Genomic DNA, 25,039 nt, shown 5'->3' with positions numbered 1-25,039 from the left:
CATATAAATAGTATTATTTCCCAACTCATCAGACCTATTGATTTAACGAATAAATCTCACTCATTGATAAGTTAAAGAAATAAATACTAAGTATATGTGCTTGTTATTATATAGGGATTAAGAGGACGCATACCCATAATAACAAAGGTTCTGTTCTTTTATGTAGTCAGTACAAATCAAACAATCTCAAACGGTCCTGCTCAATACACACATAGTGTGCTAGTGTAATTTTATAGTCAAGATATATTAATACCAAATTACACTATAACTGTTTTAATGGTTTGTCTCAATTCATCTTGGTTGTGAGCTACTATTTATAATTTATAAGGAACCGATAACATGATCTTTTGTATAGCACCACACACCATGTTATCTACAATATAAATTAAATGGATAACTGCATTGACATATATATAAATATAAAATGCAAATATTTGACCAAAGTGATTCTCATTTCAAAATATTTCAAAACAGATATTCATACAAAAGCTAGACTTATAGTATACCTCCCAACACCATCCTCATCGGCACTCCAAGATCATCGTCCGAAAGCTTCACTCGACATCAAGGATAAGTTTTTTTCCTTTCTTTAGGGTTCTTGAAATTCTTATGTATTTCAGCTCTTGGATTGTAGATTTTCAACTTATAGAGTAGATTTCTATTATTCTATGACATATGGAGTAATTGTAATGTGTGCAATGTTGTAAACTCTATTAAATTGCCAATGTCCTTGTTTGATGATGCTTGTGTGGCACATGTTTTGCTTGATGAAATGCTAGCAAGTAGGCTTACCCTTTGGAGCATGAATTTATCTATCAAGGTTGCATTTCTCTATGCATAAATCTTATTTCTGAGTTAGATACATTGCTGTGTATCTATAATTGGGACTGGGCATGAACCTGAATTTTCATTTATTAGATGCATAAATTGTTCTCTTTTGAGTGTACATTCTAATATAGCTCGACATGACCTTAGGATACTTGTTTAACATTGAAAATCTAAGGTAACTATCCTTCTATATGGAATGTAAGCTCCTAAGGGAGAACGATTCTATGTATAGATAAGTCTATCACTTGACCTAATGGGATTCCTCTAATCATATGCTACACAAGTGGCCTACGTAATCTAGAAATGTACACCTAGGGGAGACCTTGTGACAAGAGGTAATTTGCTGAAAACCCGAACTCTCTAAGTTACTTTTTCACTTGATGGCATACTTGGTTACTGGCAGGGGGAAATACTCCAATACACCATCATGGGATGGAATTCGGTAGTAGTTTAGACTGTCCTACAAACATACAAGTGGAGGACTAGAAAAGGATGAATTCATAGCACAACATCCACCATTACAATGAAACCCTCAACCTAGAACATTTTCTAAACTATGGACTTTCTCAGTTATCTTTCTTTACTTTTATTTTCACATCTTAGTTGAAAATCCAAAGTAACATTTATCGATTGTTGTCTAGCTAAATTCGAAGTGCAAAACCAATTAGCATTTAATATTCAGTCTTCTTGTGATCGACTTATAAATTTTATTACTTGAGAACAACCATGTATTTGTGGTCACACATCAAGTTTTTAGCATTATTGTCGAGGATTGAGTGCTTAAATCTAGTAAGTTTACATTAGAGTTTGTCTAGATAATTCTTTAATTCTTTTTTTTCTTATTCATTACCCTTTATTCTTGCACTTTCATTCTCTATTCCTTATTCTTTATGCCTTATTTCTCATCTTTGCATGACATTTCCTTTTCTGCATTTTCTTTCTTATTATTTTCCTTAATTTTGTTACTTATTTTCCATCTATTTCTCAAGCATTCCCTTTCTAGATATAGACTCCTTGAAGGTGAAGTTGATTTCTCTAATTCATAGCTTCAACCAAAATGCTAGCGTGAACTCTTAGATTATTTTTTGTGATATTTGTTTTGCTACAGGTCATGTGGAGAATACTTGTCCATCACTATTTGATCGTTCCTTATGGGGTTTCCATCCCAACTACAATAAGAGGCCGGAGCAATGTTACTATGAGGCTTGTAAAGTAATGGGTTATTCTATTGTAACTTATTTAAGGGGATAAATAATCTGATAAAATCATTAGAAGAACTTGAAAGAAAGTTCAATGAAATGACTTATTCAAATTCACTTTTTCAAATATCTAGCTAGAGGAACACCCAAAATTTTTTCAAAAATAATCAACAAGAAGGAAGGTAGAATTATTTTGGCCCGACAATGAAAGTTTAACCACTATCTCAAGAAGATAGATTGGAAAAGATGGCGGAATAAATTTTATCCAGTCAAGCTTAAATGCTTGTGGGTATGAAGAAAATGATTAAGAGCAATAATGTAGACTCATCTTACACTGAAAAGCCAACTCTACTCTCAACTTGGGAGTACCCTCAGAGGAGCATTACATAAACTTGTTATCACTTGTTATCTACACAATTATACCAAGGAAATCTTAGGAATTAGGGAAGGCATTGATTGGATGATCAATAATATAGGTTAGAATGATTTAATGAGTCTCTGATATCCAACCTACCCTAAAATTACTCTAGAATTTCTAAGCTCAATTGAGGCTTATTTTTCATCTAATAGTGATGATGAGGGGAAGGTCATCTTTCATCTATTTAATCATGATTATGAGTGGAACTTAATACATTTCAATACTTGCTTTGGTTTGTCAATTGAGGAATTTAAAAAATTTTATAGATCTTTTAAGGCCAATGACTTTTGGGAGGCAATTGAGGATTAGGATGTGTTATATGATCCCTCCCATGCCAAGGCTTCTTTCCTCCAAAACCCATTTTTTTGATACCTTCATCATGTTATAAGTAAGACTATCTTTAGTCATGGAAATAGTGATGGGGTGGTACAAAAAGTCAATCTTTATTGCTTTGGGGCCTTGTTGAATGAAATTGATTTTGATTCTGAGTACCATTTCATTAACCAACTTATGAAGACTAGTAAAGTGATGTGTGTCCACAAGCGCATGGTTGTTGTCAAGTAATAAAATTTATAAAAGTCAATTCCTCGAGGAGTTAGGATTAAATGTAAATTGGTTTTACATTTCGAATTTAGTTAGACAACAATCGATAAATGTTGTTTTGGGTTTTAAACTAAGATGTGAAAAATAAAAGAAAAATAACTGAGGAAGTCCTTAGTTTAGAAAATATTCTAGGCCGAGAGTTTCATTGTAACAGTGAATGTTGTGCTATAAATATGCCTTTTCCTAATTCTTCACTTGTATGTTTGTAGGGCAATCTAAACTACTAATGAATACCACTCCGCAATGGTGTATTAGAGCACTTCCCCTACAAGTAACCAAGTATCCCATCAAGTGAAGAAATAACTTAAAGAGTCCGTATTTTCAATAGAGTACCTCATGTCACAAGGCCTCCCCCGGGTGTACATCTCTAGATTACGTAGGTCACTTGCATAGCATATGATTAGGGAAAGTTCATTAGGTCAAGTGATAGACTTATCCATATATAGAATTGTTCTCCCTTATAAGGTTACATTCCATATAGAAGGATAGTTACCTTAGATACTTAACGTTAAATAAATATCCTAAGACCATGCTGAGCTATATCGGAGTATACACTCAAAAGAGATAAAATTTTATGCATTTATTTAATGAAAATTTAGGTTCATGGGCAGTCCCAGATATAGACACACAGCAATATATTTAACTCAGAATTGAGATCTATACATATAGAAATGTAATCTAGATAGATAAATTCATGATCATAAGGGAAGCCTACTTGCGAGCATTTTATCAAACAGAACAAGTGTCATACAAGCATCATCAAATAAAGAAATTGGTAATTCACTAGAATTTACAACATTCATATATTACAATTACTTCCTACATCCTAGAACAACAAAAATCTACTCCATAATTGGAAGATCTACAATCCAAGAACTCAAATACATAAGAATTTCAAGAATTCTAAAGAAAGGGAAGAAAAACTTATCTTTGATGTTGAGTGAAGCCCTCGGATGAAGATCTTAGAGTGTCAATGAGGATTGAGTAGCAGGACGGCCTTAGATTGCCTAGATGACGCCTCTGAGTGCAAGGATTTGACCTAGATGGTCCCTTCTCACCTTGGATCTTCCTCCCCCCTTTTGTAAATGAGATAAGGTGCCCTTTAAATAGAGGTGAGGCACGGGATGGTCATGCCTCTAGGCATAGCTTGCTCACGCCTCTAGACATAGCCTAGTCGCGCCTGGCTATCAGGTCGTGCCATTTGGCACAGCTAGAGCCAACTTGGCTCTAGCTCTAGGCACCTGGTCGTGCCTTTTGGCATGGCCAGAGCAAAGCTTGCTCTCCTCATCCCTTCTTGGTCGTGCTATGTAGCACGGTCAAACCTTCGAACTTGCATTTTGGATGCATAACCGTGCCTAAAGGCATGGCTAGGTTCATTTCTACTTTGGAAGTTGGCATAGATAGGCTCTTGGCTGTGTCATTTGGCACAACCAATTCTTCAAAAAATAGATCAAGGCTATATTTTGGGCCAAGGCCATACCAAGTATGGCTTTCATTTCTACTTTGGAAGTTGGCATAAATAGGCTCTTGGCTGTGCCATTTGGCACAACCAATTCTTCAAAAATAGATCAAGGCTATATTTTGGGCCAAGGTCATGCCAAGTAGCATGGCTTAAACAAATTTTGCACAGGATTAGCTCTCTGGCCATGCCTCAAGGCACAACTTCCCCTTTGCTTGTACTATTTTCTTCTTTCTAGCCATGCCATTTGGCACGGCCATGTATTCATCGCTTCTTTGGCCATGCCATTTGGGTTCGGCCACCTTCTGAAGCTTCACCTAGCCGTGCCTTTAGGCATGGTCAGGTCCAATTTGGTTTTAAAATGGTTGTTGCTTAGTTCCTTTGACTTGGGCACTCATTCCTTTACTTTTCTCTCCACGGGGAAACATGGGTAGGTTAGAGTCTTCTCAAGTTGTCTTCTTTTGCTTATTATGAATCCTTTACCACTCCAATTTGCTCCTAAAAATGAAAACAAACACTGAGCAGACCTCTGGACACAAAATAGTAATTATGTAGAAATTAATATGATAAAGGGTGCAAAAGCATAGATCATAGGCAATGAATACTAAGGGATGTGTGTTAAACAATACAATATATATATATATATATATATATATATATATATATATATATATATATATAGTTTACGCACATCACAGATTTAAACCTTTATTTGTTCTCAAGCAAACTCTATAATATAGATTCATGAGCTAAAAACGTCTAACATTAGTGATTTTATTCAATTCTATCAAGCTAGCCAAACTAATAACCATAATCAAGAATGATCTACAATAAAGTCTTTGATTGTTATCAAGCAAAATTCTATAGTCTAGAAACATGTGTAGGAGTAAGTATATCATAATCCCTGATGAGCCAATTTAACTCTATCAAATAATTTCAATAATGAGTATGATCATAAATGGATTAATTATTCTATGAATGAGTTCTCCGTGCTCAGTGCAAATCGTGGCCTAAATTTCTCAAGTATTGATTCCTAGTCTTAGTCAAGTCATCATTGAACCATCTTTTCCTTTTATTCCTAGCAGCAAACACTGCTTACTTTCTATCCTAAATCTATCCAAGGTCTAAAGAATGTGCTAAATAATAACATAAATCTAGTATTTGTTTCTCCAGTAATCTAACCCGGTCTCAAAGGGGCAAACAACTAGTTTCCACTCACGACCACAAAGTTTTTCGATCCCTTATTCCATATGCTTTTTTTTCAATTGCACATTTGTTATGATGCAATTAGTGGGATATTCTATTTTTCCAAATGAGCTTTAATGTTCAAGCATTAATCAAATAACCAAGATGTAGTTAAGAAATCACCATGGGAATTCAAGTACTCATCAAATCTAATGAATCATGACTATTTTCATAACTTTCAACTATCAAAATAAGGCAAGGTGTAGAGATCCTCAAGCTAGACTAGAATCAAATCCTTTCAATCAAAAATAATGCTCACGTCCTGCTATTGATGATAGAGAATAATAGATCACCAAACATACTAGCACTCATAACCTATCAACATGAATATAACAATAAACATGCAAAAAAATTTTGCTATCGAACAAATGATATGTTCATTTTGTTTCACTGAAGATAGAAAAAATAATTCACTAAATATACTGGCACTAAGAAGTGTAACTCAGACCTCTAGATAATGATCATGCTAGAAGTTTACTCTTGGACAAGTCAGCAATAATAGTGTGGATTATGTAACTCAAAATGCCTCAAAATATGATAGAACACAATATAACTAGACTAAGAAAGCAAAATACGACTGTACTTAACCCCCCCCTCCCAATACTTGGACACTTCATTTTCCTCAATAAAACATAACTTACGGGGGTGGGTGAGGGAAAGGGGTGGGTGTAGATGGACCACCCGGAGGAGGTCTGCTCCTCGGTGGAGATCGTGGCCCAGGGAGATATATAGGGACTCTAGGAAGATGGCAAATATTTTCATAATACTGGTATAATGCGGCCACCTACTGACCCATGATATCCATGGAGTCCATAAATTCATTCATCCTCCCTTGGTAAGTGTAGTAATCTCCTACAAAATTGGATACCCTACAATAAAAATTATCCCTCTTCAGAAATTGGTCCTATACATATTGGAACTGATCATGAGTGAAGTCACAGTGGTCCTCCAACTTCTTATGAGAAATATCTTACTTCTCATGAAGAGAATCCAATGATATATGAAAAGCAGAGAAATCAAAGCTAGAAGGTTCCACACTACCGTAAGTAAATAAATGTCTAGCCGGATCAGAAAATCCAATTGGCGGCGAGACTCTAGGTGAGGGTACACATGATGCTCTCTAAGGAATGCGAAGGAACTGTAAATTGGATCCTTAATAATCCAATTGTTGGGGTTTCGAATTGTTGTTCATTTAGGATTTGGTAAGACGACAAGGAACTCATTCCTTCTAGGAAATCTAAATCCATTTTCATCCCTACATATCATTTTCATTGCTAGGCATGTGTCTATATCTATTTTGATATTTCCATGAATAGCTTCTAGACTCGAGATGTCTAGTTCAAGTTTCCTAGCAATGGTCATAATGAACACACCAAACACAATTGTTCCTGAATTTGCCTTCCCTGCCCTCTACATAGTTTGCAAAAAATGGAACCCTCTATCAAATTCAACTTTGTGAATCATGGCCCATATAGAGTAAAGCTCTACTTTTCTTACCACTCCATCACTCTCAACCCTACCATAGATAGTCTTGCTCATAACACGATAAAGGTATCGAAAGATGGGGTTCTGCATATGGGAAGTTTTAGATCTAGATGGGTCATGGGGCTCACTTAAACCAGTGATTAAACTCCAAAAATAATTAACATTGTATCTATAATCAAACTTGTGAGGTACCCCCGTGGGTAATCCAAAATAATTATTAAATTCATAAAGAGTCCAAAGGTAATCATGATTCATTAACCTAAAACTAATTTATCCATCATGATCGTCATCGGAAGTGAAGTTACTCTAAAGAACTAAAAAATTCTAGAACAAGAAGTGGATAGGTCGGTTCACTAGTGTACATCATATCATTCCAATCTAAATTGCTAATCAACCATTCCACATCATCTAATATTCCCAAGCACTCCATGGTTGTCTTGTCCATATAATCTGTACAAACTAACTTATGGCTGAACAAGTTATCAAATCTAAATTTATGATCTTCATTTCTAAGAACAATGCCATTAGTTTTACCTTCATTTTGAGTAGGATGCTTCCCTTTTCCTTTTGCTGGTGCTTTCTCCTTCATGGGTGCTTTGCCTTTTCCTTTATCCTTCTTCGAATCATCCCCTCCGCTAGATCCACCCAACCTACAAATTTATTTCATGACATTAGACATTAAAATATATCCAAGATAGGAAGATTTATTCGCAATTCAAGAAATCAGATCTAGATGAGAAAAGGCAAGAAGAAGAGAGAAAAGGATAGAGATCTAGATCTTGAGTGGAGAAAGGAAGAATTTATTTAAGATCTACTTTTATTTGAGAGAGAGAGGAAATTTTGAGAGTGAGGAGAGTAGATCTCGTGTAAGAAGAAGAGGATTTTGAGAAGGGAAGAAGTTTAGAGGAGGAAGAGAAATGAATAGTGGAAGAAGAAGGGAGTTTGGAAGAGCTTGGGAGGTGATATTGTGGTCGTCGTGCCCTAGGACACGGCCATGGTTGGGTTTATATCCCAGCCGTGAGATGATAAAACTCTTTATTTCTACCTTCACATCTTCAACTATGCCCAATAAATATTTACATCTTGAGTCTACTAATTGAAGTACAATAGTAGTAACCTTCAGATCACTTAAACCCAACTTCTTACAAATTTCAAAAATGGCATCAGACTGACACTAGCTCCCAATACACAAAAGGCTTTCTCAATCATAGTATCATTGATTTTGGATGGTATTGAAAAACTACCTGGATCTTGGAGCTTAGGAGGCAAGGCGTTTAAAAGCAATGCACTAACCTCCTCAGTTAAGGTCATTGTCTTAAACCCATCCTTCTTTCTTTTATTTGAAATTATTTCTTTCATAAATTTGGCAAACTTGGGTATTTGATGCAGGGAGTCCAATAATGAATAATGGTATATTAATACAAATCTCTTTGATCTTTTCTATGAATTTCTCAAACTCTGCATCTTTTCTGTGCTCTGTGCATTCTTTAAGGGAATGGAACTGTTTGAAGTTTGATTATGGGTGAGAGTTCTCCAACCTCAATGGTAATCTCATCTTCCTTCTCATCACGCTATGTGGAGAAAAAGATGGCTCTTCACTATAGTTAATTCCATCTTCGCTTGTAGAGGTCACTTGGGGACTACCCAAGGTCCGTCCACTTCGTAGCTCAATTGCCTTGCAATGCTCCACAAGGTTTAGTTCAAGTTTACCAGGAAAATTTCCTTGAACTCTTGAGGAAGAAGAACTAGTTATTTAAGCAACTTGATTTTCAAGCATTTTGATATGTTTGTCCTGGTTGTCCATTCTTGCATTTATTTGCTTCTCTGAATTGTCTAGTCGTGTGTTTAATTTCTTGATATCAGACTTCATCTCTTTTTGGTTAGCTAGGATCTCCTCTAGTAGCTTTTCAATTCAGCTTAGTTGTGGATTTGATTATTGTCCAGATTGTGGCCCAAAGTCTTGATTGTTCTTATAGGAGAAGTTGGGATGATTTTTTCACCCTGAGTTGTAAATATTAGAGTAAGGATTGTTTTGCCTTTGATTGTAGTTACCAATGGGGTCACATTGTTCGACTTGAGATATTTGCATATTGATATCTCCAAAAGGACAAGAAGCTTTTGTGTGTTCTGAGGCTCCACATACTTCACAAGCTATAGAAATTACATTTATAGGGTGTGTATTCATATTCTTAAATTGCTTTGATAGCGAATCCAGATTTGTAGTGATTAAGTCAAGGGTATCCACATTGTATTTTTTTTTTTTTGTATTTTAAATGCTCTTGAACTTCTCTCTGAAGCCCATTGGTAATGGTTTTGTGCCACACTCTCAATGATGTCTTCTGCTTCATCTAGGCCCTTGTTCATTAATGCACCGCTAGCAGAATCTAGGAAAACCTTTGTTTGATAGTTAATCCCGTTATAGAAAGTGTGAATCATCAACCATTTTTCAATCCATGATGTGGGCAGTCTCTCAGCATTCCCTTAAATCTATCCCAAGCTTCATAGAGAGATTCAGAATCTGTTTGCTTGAAGCTTGTAATAAGATTATGGATGTGTGTTGTCTTACTTAGCGGAAAGAATTTATTCAAGAAGACTTGTTCACATTGGGCCCAAGAAGTAATACTATTCAGAGGTAAGGAATTTAGCCTGGTTTTTGCTCTGTCCCTCAAAGAAAATCCAAATAATAATAATTTGATCGCTTTCAGAAGAACTCCATTAATATGCATTGTGCTACATAATTTGTTGAAGTTATCAAGATGATGATTTGGATCCTCTATCGGACCATGATGTGCGTAGATTATATACACTTACTTAGCATGTTTTGGCGCACATTCACATATTTTACGCATGCTTTGTCTATGCACTTTCATACTCTTTGTCTTACTTTCAGCATAATTACTCTTCTTTGTTCAGAGGAGGAGCATGAAATGGGTGTGTGGATCCACACGGTCGTGTCACCCGAGCAACGTGACCAGAACATGATCATGTGGATCTACACGACCCAAGCAACACTTCCACCTGGTCGTGCAACATTTTCATAGAAGAGGTAAACCCAAGCAATGTGTGCCACATGGCTGTGCAAGGTTTCTAGAGGCCAAGATTGGCTAGGCCGTGTGAGTCACACGGTTGTGTGAGCCAGCAAGAGACAAACTACAGGGACGTGTGAGGGCCACACGTCCGTGTGACCCTGGACGAGAGCAAAATGTTTGAGGCCGTGTGCGCCACACAGCCGTGGTATGGGCACCATAGGCACGGGCCGTGTCGTGCCCATGCCCTGTCCTATATAAGAGGGTTCTTCCGCTTTTGAAAGAGGAGGAAGACTCTCCCTTTGGGGAGATCAAGTTTGGGGTTGATCTTCACCTTCTCCAACCTTGATCCAGCGTTTCAAAGCTATTTCCATCTCTGATTCAACTCTAGAAGCTAAGGATTGGTTCTGAAGATCACTCATCATTGCTAGATAAGCATTTCTATTCTCTTCTCTTGATTGGGATTGAAATGTTTGTGCTCTCTTTGTCTTCGGATCTCTATCTTTATATTATGGAGTAGATTCATTGTTCTAGGACTCAGGGAGTATTTATGGTGTGATTTGATGTAAGAATCTCATGGATATATCATTTTCCTATCTAGATGATGTTGATGTGTTTTGTATCTATTTGATCTTGTATGGATTCTTGTGTTTGGACCTAATTACCATGTTTGATTGGATGTTTGTGATGCTTGTGGATCTCATACAGGGATTCCCTAGATCGTATGATCGAGGGGCGTCAGTGACAAGCTGCCCCTCTAACGGACGTCTAAGGAGTTACCTTGAGTGGTGAAGCTAGTCTCTACAAGGAGGTGGGATAGTTGAATACGCTTAGTTCCTGCACCTTTATGTAGATTGAATGATGATGTATTTCTGTGTTGTATGACCGAGGGACATTGGTGATAGACTATCCCACTAACGGATTTTATAGTGATCATAACTATTTAATTGATAGAGGTGTAGATCAAAGTCCCTTACCGGTTGTCTTCTGCAGGAGAAAACTTGCAACTTCCTACAAAAGCATATCAATTGAGGATATGAACTGGAGAACCATGATATATTAATGAATATCACAATGAAACTAAATTCCTAGAATACTCACAAAACCAAATACTTCATTCCCTTTCCTATTTTTATTTCTAGTTGCTTAGTTGGTACATTTCCTTATCTTATTAATTGTTTAGCTAATTCTACATGAGACATCTCTGGTATTTTTAACCAATCCCTGTGGGATCGATAATCTTTTATTACTGACGACGAAATCATGCATTTGCGGTTGTGTAACAGACCACTGCCGTACTGATGTTGCTGAACCATGGAAAAAAAAGTCGGCTTCAATTCAAAGTGATTGGTTTGAACTGTGGGTCTAGAAATACTAAATCTTGGCCTCGTGCATATGGCGCAGCATAATCTTTCAAAGGTTTTTTCGTCATGATTCTTTGTTCTTGCTCTTACTAGTTCTTCTGTAAATTAAGTCTTCGATAATATGTCCGGTCAATCTCAGGATCAACGGGCAAAATATCTATAGTAATTCTTTGCATATACAGGCAAGAGGTAGACTAGAATTTGTACTTTTAAAATTTTTAAGAAAGCAAATTACAGAATTAAAAATACAGTAATGAAAAGATAAAGAGTAAGGAATAAAGAACTAAAGAATTAAAGAATTAAAGAATTGTCTAGACAAGCTTTAATGTAAACTAATTAGATTCAAACACTCAATCCCCAATAGCGACACCAAAAACTTAATGTGTGACTGTAAGCGCATGGTTGTCGTCATGTAATAAAATTTATAAAATTCCATCCCACAAGGACTAAGGATTAAATGTAAATTGGTTTTACACTTCGAATTTAGCTATACAGAAATTGATAATTGTTGTTTTGGGTTTTAAACTAAGATGTGAAAAATAAAAGAAAGATAACTGAGGAAGTCCTTAGATCAAAAAATATTCTAGGTCGAGGGTTTCATTGTAATAGTAAATGTTGTGCTATGAATATGCCTTTTCCTAATTCTCCACTTATATGTTTATAGGACAGTCTAAACTACTATAGAATATCACCCTGTGATGATGTATCGAAATACTTCCCTTGCTAGTAACCAAGTATGCCATCAAGTGAAGAAGTAACTTAGAGAGTCCGGATTTTCAGTAGAGTACCTCCTGTCACAAGGCCTCCCCAAGTGTACGTCTTTAGATTACGTAGGTCACTTACGTAGCATATGATTAGAAAAAATCCATTAGGTTAAGTGATAAACATATCCATATATAGAATTATTCTCCCTTAGAAGGTTATGTTCCATATAAAATGATAGTTACCTTAGATACTCAATGTTAAACAAGTATCCTAAGGCCATGCTGAACTATATCGGAGCGTACACTCAAAAGAGACAACAATTTATGCATCTATCTAATGAAAATTCAGGTTCATACCCAGTCCCAGATATAAATAGACGGTAATGTATTTAACTCAGAATTAAGATCTATGCATACAGAAATGTAATCTAGATAGATAAATTCATGATCATAAGGGAAGCCTACTTGCTAACATTTTATCAAATAGAGCAAGTGCCATATAAGCATCATCAAAAAAGGAAATTGGAAATTCAATAGAATTTACAACATATACACATTACAATTACTTCCTACGTCTTAGAATAATAGAAATCTACTCCATAATTGGAAGATCTACAATCCAAGAACTCAAATACATAATAATTTCAAGAACCCTAAAGAAAGTGAAGAAAAACTTATCCTTGATGTCGAGTGAAGCCCTTAGATGAAGATATTGGAGTGTCGATGAGAATAGAGCAGCAGAACGACCTCAGATTGCCTAGATGACACCTCCGAGTGCAAGGATTTGACCTAGATGGTCCCTTCTCACCTTGGATCTTCCTCCCCCTTTTGCAAAGGAGATAAGGTGCCCTTTAAATAGAGATGAGGCACGACCTTGTCGTGCCTGGCTATATGGATGTGTCATTTGGCACGGCTAAAGCCAATTTGGCTCTAGCTCTAGGCACCTGGTCATGCCTTTTGGCATGGAAAGAATCCTTCTTGGTCATGCTATTTAGCACAGTCAGACCTTTGAACCTCTGTTTTGGATGCATAGTCATGCCTAAAGGCATAGCTAGGTTCATTTCTGCTCCGGAAGTTAGCGTAGACAGGCTCTTGGCCATGCCATTTGGCACGGCTAGTTCTTCAAAACTGGAGCAAGGCTAGAGTTTGGTCCAAGGTCGTGCCAAATAGCATGACTTAAGCAAATTCTACACGGGATGAACTCTCTAGCTATGCCTCAAGACACGACTTCCCCTTTTCTTGTGCTTTTTTCTTCTTTCTAGCCGTGCCATTTGGCACGACTATGTCTTCATTACTTCCTTGGCCATGCCATTAGGGCTTGTAACACCCACGAAATGATAAGCTATACCTATGAGTATTTTTCCTTTAGAATAAAAGAAAAAAAAAAGAGAAATGAAAATAGAAACCAAAATGAAATAAAAAGAAAGTGAGGTTAAGGTTTGAACCTTGAACCTCCCACAAATAATAGAGTTAAATTGGTATATGGTAACCACTAGAGTAATGAATAATAGATGAATAGAAAAGAATGGAAATTGTAGTTAAAAGTAAGAGGATAGTTAGTAAAGGAGCAAGAGAAAACCAAGTAGCTTACCTCCTCTTCCTCTTGGTTAAGGAAAGAAGCAAGCAAAAACCAAGTTGCCTTCCTTCCTTTTTTCCTCTAATTTCGTGGGAATTAAGAGAGGGAAGAGATAGAGGGGTTAAGGGGATGAATGAAGACATGTTTCATTTACATGAGGAATAAACAGGATTGAGAGAAGAAAAGGGAAAGAAAAGTTGTTAATTCTTCCTCCTCCTTCTTCCTCCTCCTTCTTTCTCCTTCTTCCTTCTCCACCAAGACATAGAGCTCTCTCTCCCTCATTTCTAAAATCTAAGCTAAGGTTTTCTCTCCAAGAAAACTAATTCCTAAGAAGGAGTCTCAAGGTTTACTCCTTACAAGAAAGAGAAAACAAAAGAGAGAACTAGGAAGAGAAGCTCCTTCTTCCTCCTCACAAGGGTACCATTTTCCCTAGGAACAATAAGCGAAAGGATGTAAGTATCCCCTCACCTGTGGTACAAGTTGTTTATGTTTTCCATAAGATTAGAATGCTTGAAACCTAGGATCACAAGGTTAAACTTTCGGCCAAGTGTAGATGAAAGATCTAGGAAAGCTTAAGACCTAAACTAACAATGATCACTATGTCCCTATGATATGTATGCTATGATAGGAGATTGGTTGGGTGTTCTTATGCTTGTATGTTGCTTAAAACTTAATTTCATGCTCCTAAGGGGTTCGGCCAAGACATGAATAAAAGGTTTAGGGAAGTTCAAGACCTAAATAAACATGTTCATTATGTTCTTATGATAAGTACCCTAGTATAGGGAGCTAGTTAATGTTCTTATGTTGTATGCTTACTTAAAACCTAGATCTATAATTTTGAACTTTCGGCCAAGTGTAGATGAAAGACCTAGGAAAGCTTAAGACCTAAACTAACTATGTTCACTATGCCCTTATGATATGTATGTTATGATAAGAGATTGGTTTGGTGTTCTTATGCTTATATGTTGCTTAAAACCTAAATACATGCTTATGAAGTGTTCGGCCAAGACTTGAAATAATGGATTATGAGAGGTTAAAATTTAGGTTATCATGCTCATGACCTTCTTTATGAAATGGTATGAAAGATTCTAAGTGTTTGCATGCTTGTATGTGTTGGAACCTAGTGGTATTACACTATAGGGTTTCGGTCATGATGTGAATGAAAGACCTAGGAGAGCTTAAAACTTAGTCTAACATGTTCATGACTCTCCTTAGGATATGATATAAAGCTAACTTAGGGTTATCATGTTTTGATGTTGCTTGAAATCTAGACACATGTTTCTTTATGTTTCGGCCATGAACAAATTTTAAGGGTCTAAGGAAGCTTTAAACTAAAACTAGCATGCTCACAAATCTTCTTATGATATGATATGAATTTAGCTAGATATTTATGCTTGCATGTTGTTTAGAGCTTGGTTTCCTCTTCATGAAGGTTTCGGCCATGAACAAATTTTAGAGTTCAAGGAAGCTAAAAATTTAACCTAGCATACTTATGAATCTCCTTATGGTATGATATGAATTTAGCTAGATATTTATGCTTGCATGTTGTTTAGAGCTTGGTTTCCTCTTCATGAAGGTTTCAGCCATGAACAAATTTTAGAGTTCAAGGAAGCTAAAAATCTAACCTAGCATGCTCATGAATCTCCTTATGATATGATATGAATTTAGTTAGATATTTATGCTTGTATGTGTTAGAGCTTGATTTTTTTTCCTCTTCATGAGACTTTCGGCCATGATAAGGATCAAGACCTAGGAAAGCTTTAAAAAATTGGATTAATATGCTTATGACCTTCCTTATGATATGATATGAAGTTAACATGAGATTCTTATTCTTGTATGTTGTTTAGAGTTTAAGTTCATACACTTGAACTTTCGGCCATAATGGGTTTAGGAGCCTAGATGTGCCTCACATGCTACGTTATGAATTAAGAGATGTTATTTAATGATTCCATGCATGATTATGTCTTTTATATGATAGGTGATGTGTTCATTTATGTATACCTATGAACCATGCATGATAATGTCTCTTATGATGTGCTATGTGCTCAAGTATGCATGCTTTATGATATGACAAATAATATGCTCATTTATGTATGCTTATGATCCATGCATAATAATGTCTCTTATGATGTGTTATGTGCCCAAATATGCCTACTTTATGATATGATAAGCAAAGGCCTAAGAGTTGCTTCCCTTCTTGTTGGGATTAAGAGCACTCTTTATGACATGATAAGTGAAGGCCTTAGAGTTGCTTCCCCTTGGGGACTAAGAGCACTCTTCATGATATGATAAGACATGATATGCTATGTTATGACATGAACCATGATATGCTATTTTACTTTGTATGACTTGTACCAAGGGTGGGCTCCATAAGCACCCCTAGGCCGACGGACTATGAACGGGTCTAGTAAAGGGATGAGCTCCTTAGTACGCCCTTAGGTCGACGGTCGTAATACGGACCTAGATCCCTAGTAGGTTCAGGGCTAGCTACCCTGTCCTAAGGATTGCGCGTATTTATGTATGTATGTGGTACAAGCCGGGCCCTCATGATTATATTATTTTCAAGTACTATATGATATGTTTTAAGACATCTTGCATATGACATGACACATGTTTTAAAAGACATCTTGCATGATATGATTTATGATATGACATGCTATGCCCTTATGATTTATATGACATGATGATTTATGATATGATATAGCATGATATTTTTATGAGATGATATGTTATGATTTATGATATGACATGCTATGCCCTTATGATTTATATGACATGATTATTTATGATAGGATATAGCATGATATTCTGTATGAGATGATATGTTATGATTTATGATATGACATGCTATGCCCCTATGATTTATATGACATGATGATTTAAGATATGATATAGCATGATGTTCTTTATGAGATAATATGTTATGATGCTATGTATTCAGCATATGATGTTAGATGATCATATTTCCATGGGTATATGTTTATGTGTTTATGCTTTGATATATGATTTTTGTGAGTAGGAAAGGATCTTACTAAGCCTGTGTACTTATAATTTACTTTCCTTGTACCACATATAAAGGCAAAGAATGGATGACCTAAGGGAGATGTAGGAGAGGCAAGGAGATGTGTGTGGTGGTGGCTCGGCTAAGACAAATAAAAGACCTGCTTATGTTATTTTGTTATGTTGACATGAACTAAGTGTATTATGTTATTGTCCCGCATGACTTCATGATATTTCTACTGTTTTACTTTCGAAAGAAATTTTAATATGCATGTATGTTTCCGCAAATAGTAATAGTTAAGTAAAGTAACCCCGCCCTACTAGCAGGAGGGGCGGGCGTTACAGGGCTCAACCACCTTCTAGAGCTTCACCTGGTCGTGCCTTTAGACATGGCCAGGTCCAATTTGGTTTTGAAATGGTTGTTGCTTGGTTCCTTTAACTTAGTCACTTATTCCTTTACTTTTTCTCTCCATAAGGAAACATGGCCATGTCATAATCTTCTCAAGTTGTCTTCTTTTGCTTATTCTATATCTTTTACCTCTCCAATTTGCTCCTAAAAATGAAAACAAATACCTAGTAGACTTATGGATGCAAAGTAGTAATTATGCCAAAATTAACATGATAAAGTGTGCAAAAACATAGATCATAAGCAATGAATACCGAAGAATGTGTGTTAAATAGTACCAAAAAACATATATATAATCTATGCACATCATAAAACCTCTTCGAGTAATATAGTTTTGGGTGGCATGATCGCACATATTGTTATTGACTTGGGATGTGAGCTACATGGTTTAGATATTATTCATAGTAGCTCTAAGATTGAATTAGACACTTGTTTGGCTATAATATTGATTTGTAGGGATGGGGATGGTTATGTTTTCCAAGAGGAATGGTTTCCCCCTTAAATTGCTAAACCCCAATCATACTTTGATCAAAAATCATAACAATTGGATCATTACTTACATTGCACCTGAACACACCCCCACCCCCATGGATCATCCGAGACCTTCTTCCTCTAGACTCGACTCTACTAGACATTCTTTTGCATATGTGAGGAAGGACATTCTGGGTTTGATTCTCTGAATTCCATGCTTCTTTAGATACACTTCATGTTGAGCATATTGCCCACTAACACCTGTTGGAAGGGCAAATAGCTATGTATCAAGATTAGTTCCAAGAGGTATAGGATCACTTTAGTAGGACAACCAAATTTTAGAATGAGGTCTCTGATTTCTTTAGTCATTAGAACCTGGAGTAAATAGGGAGGAGGAATTTAGACATTCTATGAATTTAGTAAGGCAAAAGGTTGCTAGTATGTTTCATTACCATTAGCATCTTGGTACCATGCCTCATTTACCCAGGTTTCCTCTTTCTCATCCTCCTCCTAGTTGATTCTTTTCATTCAGACAATGAGGTGTCTAAGTCTGGGGGTATTGGATTTAGTTTAGTTTTGTCATATTTCTTTTTATATAATATATTTTTCTAGTTGCTACATGCATCGTATCATGATTGTTTATTCTTTAATGTAAAAATGATAGCACACTTATTCTAGATTTTATATGGTTTGTTGTTGACTCATAGTGCTAGTATGTTTAGTGATCTATCTTTTTCTATCTATGATAGCATGAAGTGAGCAATATTTTTACTATAAGAGTTTGAGTGTTGGCCTAGTTTTAGGATCTCTTTACACTTTAACTAGTTTTGATAGTAGATAACCCTAAAAATAGTCATGATTCATAAAACTGGATTAGTATTTATATTTCTAAAGTGACCTCTTAATTACATTTTGGTTACTAGATTATCTCGGATCATTGCAACTCACTTGAAAAAATCAAAATTTCTGCATTTTCATTTGTATATTTATATTATGTTAGTGCTATACTTTTAAGGCACCAAGAAAAGAAGAAAAAAAATTATTTAAATAAGGGATAGAACATAGTTGTTGTGAGTAGAAACTAATAATTTATCCCTTTAAGATCGAGTTAGGTTGCTAGAGAAATAAATATTATGTTTCTCTTGATTCTGAGTAACCCTTTGAAACCTTGTGTAGTATGAGAGGGAGGAACCATACGAGTGGTAGGTAAATGCTTATTGTTGGGAATATAAAGAACACAAATGATATAGTGACTTAATTAGGCTTAAGAATTGAAACTTGGAAAAATTTAGGCCACTATTGCACTAAGCATGGAGAACTATAAAAATGGAGAGAAGGGCCCCTTTTATAGATGAGGGTCATGCCCCCTCATGGTCTCCGCCACATGGTTGTGCCATTCGGCACAACTGAAGAGTGTAGCCGACGAAAGAAGGTGGCGTAGTCGTGCCAATTGGCACGGCTAAGCCGTGTTGTTGGCTGGGGGTAAGAGGTACGGTCATGCCTTTTATTTTGAGATGGGAGGCACGGCGGAGCCGTGTGTCCGCCTGTGATGAGGGACATGGTCATGCCTTTAGTCACGGCTAGCCCGTGTGTTTGGCTGAGGATGAGCCACAACCATACCTTGGAGGCACGACCTACCCTTGTCTTTCTAGTGGCAAGCAATAGGGAGGCACGTAGATGAGCTAGGGGGCACGACCACATTGCTGGATCTTTACAAGTTACTTCAATGTGTGTCTTTACTCTATTTTCACTACAAATGACATCTTGTCAATCAAAACATGCAAAGAGTATATCTTTGAACAAATAGAATGAAAGTATAACATAAATAATGAAATAGGTGTAACAAACATATATTATATTCTTTAAATACAAGTAAATGTGTATCAAACAATGCCTAGAAACATGCATAACCTATGTACATCACACACCTTCAAACTTAAACATTTGCTTGTCCTCAAGCAAAAACTGTATCTAAACTCTTGTGATTAAATAGTGCATCGTAATATCTAGCGAACCAGTCTAATCTAATCAAATAATTTCACTGATGAGCAAGATACAAAAAGGAGGAGAAGGGCTCCTTTTATAGGCAGGGGTTGTGCCCCCTCGTGTTCTCCACCACATAGTCGTACCATTTGGCATGACCAGGGTGTGCAACTGATGAAAGAAGGCGGCATGGTCGTGCCAATTGGCACGACCAGGCTATGTTGTTTGCTGGGGGTAAGAGGCATGGTCGTGCCTTTTGGCACGGGCGGGACGTGTCTTCTTCTGAGATGGGTGGTATGGTTGTACCTTTTGGCATGGCCAAGTCGTGTGTCCTCCTTGAATGAGGAACATGACCGTGCCTTTAGGCACGACCAGCCCATGTGTTCGCCTAAGGATGAGGCATGGCTGTGCCTTAGAGGCACGACCTGCTCATGTCTTTCTGGTGGGAGGTAATAGGTAGGCATACAACCATGCGAGGGGGCACAACCAAGATACTAGATCTTCACAAGTTGCTTCAATGTGTGCTTTTACTCCATTTTCACTATAAATGGCGTCTTGTCAATCAAAATATACAAAGAGCAGATCTCCGAATAAATAAAATATAAGTATAACATAAATAATGAAATAAGGTGCAACAAACATAAATTATATTCATGAAATACAAGTAGATGCGCATCAAACAATACCTAGAAACATACATAACCTATGCACAACACACCCCTAGGCTTAAACCTTTACTTGTTCTCAAGTAAAAAACTACATCTAAACTCATGTGGTTAAATAGTGTAATCTCTAGCGAATTAGTCTAATTCTATCAACTGATTTCACTAGTGAACAAAAAACAAAATTTGTTTAAATATGAACTAAGTAATAGTTCTCCGTGCTCGGTACAATAATGGCCTAATTTTTTTAAGGTGCAATCCCTATGCCTAGTCAAGTCCTCAAATCACTATGTTCTTAATGTTTCACCTACCACTCGCATGGTTTCTCCCTCTCATACTACACAAGGTCTCAAAGGGTTACTCGGAATCAAGAGAAACATAATATTTATTTCTCCAGCAACCTAACTCGGTCTCAAAGGGGTAAATTATTAGTTTCTACTCACAACAATTATTTTCTACCCCTTATTCAAATAAATTTTTTTGCTTCTTTTTTAGGTTCTTTAAAAGTGTAGCACTAACACAAATGCAAATACATGAATTTTGATTTTTCCAAGTGAGTTGTCATGATTCGAGATAATCTAGTAACTAAAATATAATTGAAAGGGCACCTTAGAATTATAAGTACTAATCTAGTTCTATAAATCATGACTATTTTCGGGATTATCTACTATCAAAACTAGACAAAGTGTAAAGAGATCCTAACACTCAAACTCCTATAGAAAAACTATTGCTCACTTCAAGCTATCATTGATAAAAAAATAAATAGATCACTAAACATACTAGCATCATAAGTCAATTATAAACCACATGAAATCTAGAACAAGAATGCTAGCATTTTTATATTAAGGAACAAACAATCATGACACGATGTATAATGCAACTAGAAAAATTTATTATACAAAAAAAAATATGATAAAACTAAACTGAACCCAATACATCCCCTAAAACTTAAACTTTTCATTGTCCCAATAAAAACTAGAAATGTAATGTGGAGGAGGTTTTAAAGTTAGAGAAGTTACCAAATGATGAGCTCCAAATGGTTGAGATAAGCATGTGCTTAAAAAAGACTCCTCTATCTAATATTCCTCCACAACATTGAATCCTGCAAAAAGAAATTAGACAATAAAAACTAAGTAGAGGGATTGGGTTATAAAGAAAGTAAAGAAACTAATAATAAACTAGAACTTAAATGAAATTAAGAAAGAACTTCGGTTGTCTCCAAAAAAGTGTTTGTTCAAGGTCATTAGTTCGACCCCTTATTTGGTTCACTTAAACCGTGATCTCACTGGAGTAAGATACCTCCAAACTTTCTAACTAATGGCCCAAAATGTGAAGGGAGCTTTCATCATGGGAACAATATCATGAGAAATCGCTCCCTCCTTCTTCTCTTTGAAGATTCTTTCTGGATGTCAGAGAAAGTGCAGTTGAAGTATCTAGGCCTAGAGCACAATTATTACAGTTGATGTTGAGGCCTTGTTCTGTTGAAATGGAGGCATCGTAGGAATGGGAGAGCCCAACTCAAAGTTCTCCAACTAACTATCCACCACTTCCCATTCGGAGGGTTGCACAATAATATCATCATCTACTCCACCTATAATCTCATCATCAATCAAGCATGTATTATCAGGATTTACAATAAGAATAATAGCAAGGTTGGTTGAACATTCATCAAAAGTCCTTTCAATGTCTGAAGTATCATCAAATATACTATGGTCATGAAAATCAGTAGAGGAGTCCTGTAAAGCTACAAAATCATAAGTAGGATCTCTATTTACTTTACAATTCATCCCCTCCAAAACATCATTCAATTGAAACTCCAAATTTGTATTTGACGTGAAACAACCCTTACTTCATACCCATGATCCCAAAACATATAAAACGTGTAGAGACATGCAGATGACTTACTACAAAAGACCACATTCACCTTTGAATCAAGAAAAAAAATTGTGTCACATACGAACCCAAACTCAACATATATCTTTCAAATGAAATTTATAAACTTCTACCAAGATAAGGAGACAAATAGACTCCAACTCATAACCACATAACAGATAAAAGGGCAAAAGTATATAACGTGCTCTTAGGGGTCCCTCGACAATGTGCTATACATTCATCTTATCTCCTCAGCTACTCCACCTCCACATCCCCTATCATACCCTTGGTGGCATCTCCCTCACCTGCACCATTTACATCGTGAACAAACTAAGCAAGCATATTCCACTAGTAGATAGTAGATACATAACATAATTAACAATGCAAGAAGGAAACATGGAGCATGACTTACTTACCCATAAAAGAAAAAAAAAACTTTTTGCATAACTTAGTAAGGGACAAACATGACACAAGTGTGGTAATCATCTTTGGAGCACATTCATTTGGTCTATGATCATGAATTTTAGAGGTACATCTTAGGAGAACTTATAACTTATATCATATAGTCGAAGTCAACATTAATTACATTATCATTCATGTTTGGAAGAGCTCTCCCCATAGCTCATCCCAGGATGCTCATACCGTACTGTAACCACACATGCACATATCCATCTAGTCATCTATATAGGAGGAACAACACATTTGTATCATACTGGACAAGTAAGTATGCACGGTTCTTATGCTATCTTCCATAAAAACAGTTAGAACTCCAAGAAATACACATGCAATCAAAGTAACTTGTGGAAATAAGGAAAAAGAGAACAACTACTTAGATAACGTCATTCCCTATTCTACTAAATCTGTTCCAAATGTTCAAGCTAGCATGAAGAAATGAGTACCAATTCCAAAATCTATTTATCACCTACCATATCAGTCTAGTAAATATAATCCAAGGCTATCACAAATCAAGAACACATAAACAAAAGTTCACCATCTTCAAATATGTCCAGAAAAACCCGACAATATCACAAGAAACCAAAACACATCAATACCAATTTCCCCATCTTCCAATCTATTTAAACAAACCAAAGCCATCACATGAAGTAAACCCACATTGAAATCTCATTACCTACCTACTAAATTAGTCCACGAAACCATAGCTAGCTTATGAAAAATAACAAAAAAAAAAATCAACATCGAATCAACTCCCAATCTTCGCCAATCTATTTTGAAATCTGAAAACAACATGGATAAGAAAGAATCACCTTGAAAACGCATTAAACCTATTGAATTCTGTCCCCAAAATCCGCAGCTTCTTAAAGAAGCAAGAACATCGAATTGAATCCTCACCTTCCAAATCTACCCAGTATCCGAAAAACATCTCGAAGGAGCAGTGAAAGAAAATGAGCTCAAAATACACACTCCCAAATTTGTACCAGAGATTCAAAACCATTACAAAGAAGCGATGCACCATCGAAAACCAATCACAATCCCCCAAATTTGTTGTAGAAAATATGAACCAAAACCTTCATGAAGAATCAAGAACATCATCGGAAATATTTTGTAACCTTATACACCCCTCGGACACCACAGGAAGAAGCACTCCAACCCCTCCAAAATGTCTCTCACTCTACCCCACAGAACCCATACCTATAGAGGGAAATATACTTGCCTTTCCTCTTTGTGCCGTCGTTGGGAGCTCTTGCCCAAGAAATTTCATGCCGACGGTGAGGGTGGTCATGGGGATCTATGACTGAGGTGATGTTCACCGAGGAGATTATCGGCGTGGCAGCGATGATCAGTCAAGACCTAGGAATGGGTAGGCTCTTCGATTATGGGCGACGGAGATGAGAAGCGGTGGGGAAAAATAGAATCGGGATGAATGACTTAGGTTTAGAGTTATTTAATTAGGTTAATTACTCCCATCCTTAAGTTAATTGAATCTATTAATTCCTAACTTAATTAGTATTTTAAGCAGGCTCCCTCAAAGCCTAATAGATTTATCCCATCGACATGTTATATAAACTCCATTTGAATCTCGAAAAAAATTTAAAAAATTCTAATAAATATTTTCCTAACAAATGGTTATTATTTTATGTTAATCTTGCCCGTGGAATGTTACATGACGCATCACCCTATTATCAGGATTGGAGAAATAAGATTCCTTATTGCACCATAAACTCTTCTAATTCTTGAAATATGGTCTTCATTTGACTAGAAACTAGAGTTTCCATGTCTTGGGAGTCCTCCCAGTCAATTAGCTTATCTGGTTATAATTGATGTGGTCTGTCTAATGATGAATCCTTCTGAAATTCTAATAGACTCTGATTTATTTGAGAAATATACTCAACACTTTTCATATAGTTATAGTAAAAATTATGATGGTCCATCTAATCTTGATTGTAGTGTTGAGGTAGGTCAAGGATCTACTGCTGTGAAAGTAGTTGCTTATTCTACTCAAAAGTGTGTTGGGGTAAAAAGTTCTGAGTTTGATAATCTCCCCAGTCATAGCTAGAAATACAAGGAACTGAATCATATATGTCTTGATGTTGAGGTTGAAATAAGTACTAAAGTTTCATTGTAGAAGTAGCAGTTTTTAGGAAGAAGTGACATATAGCAGCCAAATTGGATGAGCTACCACAAACTCCATAGATGTTCACAATTTGCTCATATCAAAATTATAAGTTGCATTGAAGCCTCCAAGTTCCCTAGAATATGTATCCATAGCTAAAGAAAAT

The 25,039-nt window shown here is 36.3% G+C and overlaps 1 long non-coding RNA gene and 1 other non-coding gene across 4 annotated transcripts in view; one reads left to right on the top strand and one right to left on the bottom strand.

The window, feature by feature from the left end:
• Positions 1-22,608, bottom strand: part of LOC121980482 — a 33,472-nt gene extending 10,864 nt beyond the window's left edge. The window contains exons 1-4 of one of the 3 annotated variants that reach the window (XR_006111555.1): positions 22,504-22,608; positions 21,449-21,531; positions 7,772-7,887; positions 3,773-5,005 (exon numbers count right to left, since the gene is read on the bottom strand). This is a non-coding gene — a long non-coding RNA (uncharacterized LOC121980482). Of the gene's footprint in view, positions 1-3,772; positions 5,006-7,771; positions 7,888-21,448; positions 21,532-22,503 lie in introns of those variants that run through there. The other 2 variants (XR_006111556.1, XR_006111557.1) reach the window with 2 other exon arrangements.
• On the top strand, positions 9,686-9,795 carry LOC121983475. Its single transcript, XR_006112525.1, has one exon. It is a non-coding gene; the product is annotated as a small nucleolar RNA R71 (small nucleolar RNA).
• Positions 22,609-25,039: the final 2,431 nt, after the last annotated feature.

Source organism: Zingiber officinale, chromosome 5A, assembly GCF_018446385.1.
Source record: "Zingiber officinale cultivar Zhangliang chromosome 5A, Zo_v1.1, whole genome shotgun sequence".
Taxonomy (NCBI): Eukaryota; Viridiplantae; Streptophyta; class Magnoliopsida; order Zingiberales; family Zingiberaceae; genus Zingiber; species Zingiber officinale.
Note: the sequence above shows the minus strand (reverse complement) of the source record. Positions and strands in the feature narration are given on the sequence as shown.